The 7,059-nt window shown below is 46.8% G+C and overlaps 1 protein-coding gene across 1 annotated transcript in view; it reads right to left on the reverse strand.

The window, feature by feature from the left end:
- Window positions 1-7,059, reverse strand: part of LOC119330590 — a 14,029-nt gene that overhangs the window by 5,836 nt on the left and 1,134 nt on the right. The gene's annotated exons all lie outside the window — the stretch shown is intronic.

Here is a 7,059-nt window from a genome sequence, read left to right on the forward strand (position 1 = left end):
CCCCCCCTAGATGGGTTCTAGAGGGGCCGGCCCCCTTCTCCCTTCCCCCTATAAATAGAGGGGTGAGGGGAGGGCAGCCGCACCACCCTCCAAGGCGCAGCCCTCCCCTCCCCAACACCTCTCCTCCTCCGTTGTGTGCTTGGCGAAGCCCTGTCGGAGTACTGCTTCTCCACCATCACCACGCCGTCGTGCTGCCGGTGGAGCTGTCTTCCTCAACCTCTCCTTCCCCCTTGCTGGATCAAGAAGGAGGAGACGTCTCCCGTCCCGTACGTGTGTTGAACGCGGAGGTGCTGTCCGTTCAGCACTTGGTCATCGGTGATTCGAATCACGTCGAGTACGACTACATCATCACCTTGCAAGCTTCTGCACGCGATCTACAAGTGGTATGTAGATGCTAACTCTCTCCCTTGACTCGTTGCTTAGATCAACTCATAGATGGATCTTGGTGAAACCGTAGGAAAAATTTTAATTTTCTGCAACATTCCCCAACAGTGGCATCATGAGCTAGGTCTATGCGTAGTTCTCTTTGCACGAGTAGAACACAATTTTGTTGTGGGCGTGGATTTTTTCATCTTACTTGCCTCTACTAGTCTTTTCTTGCTCAACGGTATTGTGGGATGAAGCGGCCCGGACCAACCTTACACGTACGCTTACGTGAGACCGGTTCCACCGACTGACATGCACTAGTTGCATAAGGTGGCTGACGGGTGTCTGTCTCTCCCACTTTAGTTGGAGCGGAATCGATGAACAGGGCCCTTATGAAGGGTAAATAGAAGTTGACAAAATCACGTTGTGGTGATTCGTAGGTAAGAAAACGTTCTTGCTAGAACCCAATTGCAGCCACGTAAAAGATGCAACAACAATTAGAGGACGTCTAACTTGTTTTTGCAGCGATTGATCATGTGATGTGATATGGCCAGAAGTTGTGATGAATGATGAATTGTGATGTATGAGATCATGTTCTTTGTAATAGGATTCACGACTTGCATGTCGATGAGTATGACAACCGGCAGGAGCCATAGGAGTTGTCTTTATTTTTTGTATGACCTGCGTGTCATTGAATAACGCCATGTAAACTACTTTACTTTATTGCTAAACATTAGTCATAGAAGTAGAAGTAGTCGTTGGCGTGACAACTTCATGAAGACACGATGATGGAGATCATGGTGTCAAGCCGGTGACAAGATGATCATGGAGCCCCGAAGATGAAGATCAATGGAGCTATATGATATTGGCCATATCATGTCACAACTATATAATTGCATGTGATGTTTATTATGTATTATGCATCTTGTTTACTTAGGATGACGGTAGTAAATAAGATGATCCCTTATAAAATTTCAAGAAGTGTTCTCCCCTAACTGTGCACCGTTGCTACAGTTCGTCGCTTCTAAGCACCACGTGATGATCGGGTGTGATGGATTCTTACGTTCACATACAACGGGTGTAAGACAGATTTACACAGCGAAAACACTTAGGGTTAACTTGACGAGCCTAGCATGTGCAGACATGGCCTCGGAACACGGAGACCGAAAGGTCGAACACGAATCGTATGGAAGATACGATCAACATGAGAATGTTCACCGACGATGACTAGTCCGTCTCACGTGATGATCGGACACGGGCTAGTCGACTCGGATCTTGTAACACTTAGATGACTAAAGGGATGTCTAATCTGAGTGGGAGTTCATAATTTGATTAGAACTTAATTATCATGAACTTAGTCTAAAACCTTTGCAAATATGTCTTGTAGATCAAATGGCCAACGCTAATGTCAACATGAACTTCAACGCGTTCCTAGAGAAAACCAAGCTGAAAGATGATGGCAGCAACTATACGGACTGGGTCCGGAACCTGAGGATCATCCTCATAGCTGCCAGGAAACAATATGTCCTAGAAGGACCGCTAGGTGACGCTCCCGTCCCAGAGAACCAAGACATTATGAATGCTTGGCAGTCTCGTGCTGATGATTACTCCCTCGTTCAGTGCGGCATGCTTTACAGCTTAGAACCGGGGCTCCAAAAGCGTTTTGAGCACCACGGAGCATATGAGATGTTCGAAGAGCTAAAACTAGTTTTTCAAGCTCATGCCCGGGTCGAGAGATATGACGTCTCCGACAAGTTCTACAGTTGTAAGATGGAGGAAAACAGTTCTGTCAGTGAGCACATCCTGAAGATGTCTGGGTTGCACAACCGTATGACCCAGCTGAACATTAACCTCCCAGATGAGGCGGTCATTGACAGAATCCTCCAGTCGCTCCCACCAAGCTACAAGAGCTTTGTGATGAACTACAACATGCAGGGGATGGAAAAGACCATTCCTGAAGTGTTCTCGATGCTGAAGTCAGCAGAGGCTGAAATCAAGAAAGAACATCAAGTGTTGATGGTCAATAAGACCACTAAGTTCAAGAAGGGCAAGGGCAAGAAGAACTTCAAGAAGGACGGCAAAGATGTTGCCGCGCCTGGTAAGCCAGTTACCAGGAAGAAGTCAAAGAATGGAGCCAAGCCTGAGACTGAGTGCTTTTATTGCAAGGGGAAGGGTCACTGGAAGCGGAACTACCCCAAATACTTAGCGGATAAGAAGGCCGGCAACACCAAAGGTATATTTGATATACATGTGATTGATGTGTACCTTACCAGTACTCGTAGTAACTCCTGGGTATTTGATACCGGTGCCGTTGCTCATATTTGTAACTCACAGCAGGAGCTGTGGAATAAACGGAGACTGGCGAAGGACGAGGTGACTATGCGCGTCGGGAATGGTTCCAGAGTCGATGTGATCGCCGTCGGCACGCTGCCTCTACATTTACCTACGGGATTAGTTTTGAACCTTAATAATTGTTATTTAGTGCCAAGTTTGAGCATGAACATTGTATCTGGATCTCGTTTAATACGAGATGGCTACTCATTTAAGTCTGAGAATAATGGTTGTTCGATTTATATGAGAGATATGTTTTATGGTCATGCTCCGATGGTCAATGGTTTATTCTTAATGAATCTCGAGCGTAATATTACACATGTTCATAGTGTAGATGCCAAAAGATTTAAAGTTGATAACGATAGTCCCACATACTTGTGGCACTGCCGCCTTGGTCACATTGGTGTCAAGCGCATGAAGAAGCTCCATGCCGATGGACTTTTAGAGTCTCTTGATTATGAATCGCTTGACACGTGCGAACCATGCCTTTTAGGCAAAATGACCAAGACTCCGTTCTCCGGAACAATGGAGCGAGCAACCAACTTGTTGGAAATCATACATACCAATGTGTGCGGTCCAATGAGCATTGAGGCTCGCGGAGGATATCGTTATGTTCTCACTCTCACAGATGACTTGAGTAGATATGGGTATGTCTACTTAATGAAACACAAGTCTGAGACCTTTGAAAAGTTCAAGGAATTTCAGAATGAGGTAGAGAATCAACGTGACCGAAAGATAAAATTCTTACAATCAGATCGTGGAGGAGAATACTTAAGTCATGAATTTGGTACACACTTAAGGAAATGTGGAATCGTTTCACAGCTCACGCCGCCTGGAACACCTCAGCGAAACGGTGTGTCCGAACGTCGTAATCGCACCCTATTGGATATGGTGCGGTCTATGATGTCTCTTACCGATTTACCGCTATCATTTTGGGGATACGCTCTAGAGACAGCTACATTCACTTTAAATAGGGCACCGTCTAAATCCGTTGAGACGACATCGTATGAATTATGGTTTGGAAAGAAACCTAAGCTGTCGTTTCTAAAAGTTTGGGGATGCGATGCTTATGTCAAGAAACTTCAACCTGAAAAGCTCGAACCCAAGTCGGAAAAATGCGTATTCATAGGATACCCTAAGGAAACTGTCGGGTATACCTTCTACTTATGATCCGAAGGCAAGATCTTTGTTGCCAAGAACGGATGCTTTCTGGAAAAAGAGTTTCTCTCGAAAGAAGTAAGTGGGAGGAAAGTAGAACTCGATGAAGTACTACCTCTTGAGCGAGAAAGTGGCGCAGCGCAGGAAACCGTTCCTGTGATGCCCACACCAACTGAAGAGGAAAACAATGATGATGATCAAGATACTTCGGATCAAGTTACTGCTGAACTTCGTAGGTCCACAAGGACACGTTCCGCACCAGAGTGGTACGGCAACCCTGTCCTGGAAATCATGTTGTTAGACAACAATGAACCTTCGAACTATGAAGAAGCGATGGCGGGCCCGGATTCCAACAAATGGCTTGAAGCCATGAAATCCGAGATAGAATCCATGTATGAAAACAAAGTATGGACTTTGACAGATTTGCCCGATGATCGGCGAGCGATAGAAAACAAATGGATCTTTAAGAAGAAGACGGACGCGGATGGTAATGTTACAATCTATAAGGCTCGACTTGTCGCTAAGGGTTATCGACAAGTTCAAGGGATTGACTACGACGAGACTTTCTCTCCCGTAGCGAAGCTGAAGTCCGTCCGAATCATGTTAGCAATTGCCGCATACTATGATTATGAGATATGGCAAATGGACGTCAAAACGGCATTCCTTAACGGGCATCTTAAGGAAGAACTGTATATGATGCAGCCGGAAGGTTTTGTCGATCCTCGGAACGCTAACAAAGTATGCAAGCTCCAGCGATCCATTTATGGACTGGTGCAAGCATCTCGGAGTTGGAACATTCGCTTTGATGAGATGATCAAAGCGTTTGGGTTTATGCAGACTTATGGAGAAGCCCGCGTTTACAAGAAAGTGAGTGGGAGCTCTGTAGCATTTCTCATATTATATGTAGATGACATACTCTTGATGGGAAATAATATAGAATTTCTAGACAGCATTAAGGCCTACTTGAATAAGTGTTTTTCAATGAAGGACCTTGGAGAAGCTGCTTATATATTAGGCATCAAGATCTATAGAGATAGATCGAGACGCCTCATAGGTCTTTCACAAAGCACATACCTTGATAAGATTTTGAAGGGGTTCAAAATGGATCAGTCCAAGAAGGGGTTCTTGCCTATGTTACAAGGTGTGAGATTGAGCTCGGCTCAGTCACCGACCACGGCAAAAGATAAAGAAGAGATGAGTGTCATCCCCTATGCTTCAGCCATAGGATCTATTATGTATGCCATGCTATGTACCAGACCCGATGTAAACCTTGCCGTAAGTTTGGTAGCAAGATACCAAAGTAATCCCGGCAAGGATCACTGGACAGCGGTCAAGAATATCCTGAAGTACCTGAAAAGGACGAAGGACATGTTTCTCGTTTATGGAAGAGACGAAGAGCTCGTCGTAAAGGGTTACGTCGACGCTAGCTTCGACTCAGATCTGGATGACTCTAAGTCACAAACCGGATACGTGTATATGTTGAATGGTGGAGCAGTAAGCTGGTGCAGCTGCAAGCAGAGCGTCGTGGCGGGATCTACGTGTGAAGCGGAGTACATGGCTGCCTCGGAGGCAGCGCATGAAGCGATTTGGGTGAAGGAGTTCATCACCGACCTAGGAGTCATACCCAATGCGTCGGGGCCGATCAAACTCTTCTGTGACAACACTGGAGCTATTGCCCTCGCCAAGGAGCCCAGGTTTCACAAGAAGACCAGGCACATCAAGCGTCGTTTCAACTCCATCCGTGAAAATGTTCAATATGGAGACATAGAGATTTGCAAAGTGCACACGGATCTGAATGTCGCAGATCCGTTGACTAAACCTCTCTCGCGTGCAAAACATGATCAACACCAGAACTCTATGGGTGTTCGATTCATCACAATGTAACTAGATTGGTGACTCTAGTGCAAGTGGGAGACTGTTGGAAATATGCCCTAGAGGCAATAATAAAAGTATTATTATATTTCAATGTTCATGATAAATGTCTTTTATTCATGCTATAACTGTATTATCCGGAAATCGTAATACACGTGTGAATACTTAGACCACAATATGTCCCTGGTGAGCCTCTAGTTGACTAGCTCGTTGTGATCAACAGATAGTCATGGTTTCCTGACTATGGACATTGGATGTCGTTGATAACGGGATCACATCATTAGGAGAATGATGTGATGGACAAGACCCAATCCTAAGCATAGCATAAAAGATCGTGTAGTTCGTTTTGCTAGAGCTTTGCCAGTGTCAAGTATCTCTTCCTTCGACCATGAGATCGTGTAACTCCCGGATACCGTAAGAGTGCCTTGGGTGTATCAAACGTCACAACATAACTGGGTGACTATAAAGGTGCATTACAGGTATCTCCGAAAGTATCTGTTGGGTTGACACGGATCGAGACTGGGATTTGTCACTCCGTATGACGGAGAGGTATCTCTGGGCCCACTCGGTAATGCGTCATCATAATGAGCTCAATGTGACCAAGGTGTTGGACACAGGATCATGCATTACGGTACGAGTAAAGTGACTTGCCGGTAACGAGACTGAACAAGGTATTGGGATACCGACGATCGAGTCTCGGGCAAGTAACGTACCAATTGACAGAGGGAATTGCATACAGGGTTTGATCGAATCCTCGACATCGTGGTTCATCCGATGACAACATCGAGGAGCATGTGGGAGCCATCATGGGTATCCAGATCCTGCTGTTGGTTATTGACTGAGAGCGTCTCGGTCATGTCTGCATGTCTCCCGAACCCGTAGGGTCTACACACTTAAGGTTCGGTGACGCTAGGGTTATTAGGAAGACTAGTATGTGACTACCGAATGTTGTTCGGAGTCCCGGATGGGATCCTGGACGTCACGAGGAGATCCGGAAGGGTCCGGAGGTAAAGATTTATATATGGGAAGTTGTTAAACGGACACCGGGAAGTTTCGGGGTCATACCGGTATTGTACCGGGGCCACCAGAAGGGTTCCGGGGGTCCACCGGGAGGGGCCACCCCTCCCGGGGGGCCACATGGGCTGCGTGGGGCAGGGAGCCAGCCCCTGGTGGGCTGGCCGCACCCCCTCCCTTGGGCCCATGCGCCTAGGGTTGAGGGGGGAACCCTAGAGGGGGCGCCCCCTTGACTTGGGGGGCAAGCCACCCTCTCCCCTCTCCCCTAGGCCGCCGCACCCCCCCTAGATGGGTTCTAGGGGGCCGGCCCCCTTCTCC

The sequence above is a fragment of the Triticum dicoccoides genome, chromosome 7A, assembly GCF_002162155.2.
Source record: "Triticum dicoccoides isolate Atlit2015 ecotype Zavitan chromosome 7A, WEW_v2.0, whole genome shotgun sequence".
In the NCBI taxonomy this organism is placed as follows: Eukaryota; Viridiplantae; Streptophyta; class Magnoliopsida; order Poales; family Poaceae; genus Triticum; species Triticum dicoccoides.